Below are 1,179 nucleotides of genomic sequence, written 5' to 3' on the forward strand. Positions count from 1 at the left end.
TGTGTGCAAGCACACACATGTGGGTACGTGTGAGTGTGTGTGCACACGCAAGCACCTGTCCCACCTCCCCACACCTTCATGATGTCCTGTTAGCAGCTCCCTTCTGTCTTCTTGGTGCTGCTGGTTAGTGCGTTAGCTTGTGCTGCCCTCGAGGTTCCAGGGAGGGGTTTGCAGGTCAGCAGGGGGCCAGCTTCTGACAGGGTCTGTCCCACTCACCCCTTGTGGCCCACCGGCCCCTTTAAAATGGACTTTTCGCCTGTAAGCCAGGTAGTTAGTGTGGTCTGGTCCCAGGAGACGCTCTGAAAAAGGCCATTTGTTGTCGGCCAGCACAGGTGTGCGGCAGGTGTGTTAGAAATGGTCAGTGATTTCGGGGCCTCACTTAGGGGTCAGAGAGAAGCATGCCAGGCCCCAAGCAGGGGGAGGCCTGACTGCCACCCCCACGGTCCCCCGGGGCCCCAGCCTTGAGTTCTTCCCCAGGGAGCAAGGGAATGTAATGAAGTGTGAGGTGGCACGGGCCCCAGCGGGAAGGGCTGCTCCTGGGCTGGCTACTTGCCACCCTGCACCTTCTGGTCATAGGTGCCCAGGTGCTTATAGCCCGGTACGTAGCCTGACTCATCCACCAGGTCCACACGGCCCACCTTGCCTTGCCCTTGCCTGATGGGTCGAAGCGTTCCCTGTGGGAGCCCGTGAACTTGGTCGTGTCCATGAGCCGGGACACAGTGGGCGACGAGATGGCCTTCTGTAGAGGGAGAGACTGGGGCGTGCCCATGTGAGCACAAGGGGCCAAGTGAGCACGTGAGGCCGTCGGCAGCTGGGTCGGCACACCCCCAGGGAGTAACACGTCCCCTGTACCACCCCAGACCCCATGGGCTGCTGCCCTCCAAGGGAGTCCCTGCTAGCCATGCTCACCATCACCCCTGAGATGATGGGGGCCTTGCCCTCAATGAGCCTGTGCACCTCGCGGACGGCCCCCCTCGCTGCTCTGGTCTTTGAATCTCTTCTTGGAGAGCTCTTCAAGCGCCTCCTTGAACTGCTCGAATGTGATGGTCCAGCAGGATTTCCCTCTGAGGGAGGAGAGCACTCAGGGCCTGGGCCAGGGCCACTCCCCTCCATAACTCACAGCCCCACCAAGTAGTGCCCCCAGAACCTGCTGACATCCGGGGACCAGGTGATGTCAGG

At 61.2% G+C, this 1,179-nt stretch overlaps 1 pseudogene; it reads right to left on the bottom strand.

Moving 5' to 3' along the window:
* Nucleotides 1-6: 6 nt before the first annotated feature.
* On the bottom strand, nt 7-1,080 carry LOC121026562 (tubulin polymerization-promoting protein-like; annotated as a pseudogene).
* Between the last annotated feature and the right edge of the window lie 99 nt (nt 1,081-1,179).

Source organism: Herpailurus yagouaroundi, unplaced genomic scaffold (genome assembly GCF_014898765.1).
Source record: "Herpailurus yagouaroundi ecotype Mexico unplaced genomic scaffold, PumYag 136169, whole genome shotgun sequence".
In the NCBI taxonomy this organism is placed as follows: Eukaryota; Metazoa; Chordata; class Mammalia; order Carnivora; family Felidae; genus Herpailurus; species Herpailurus yagouaroundi.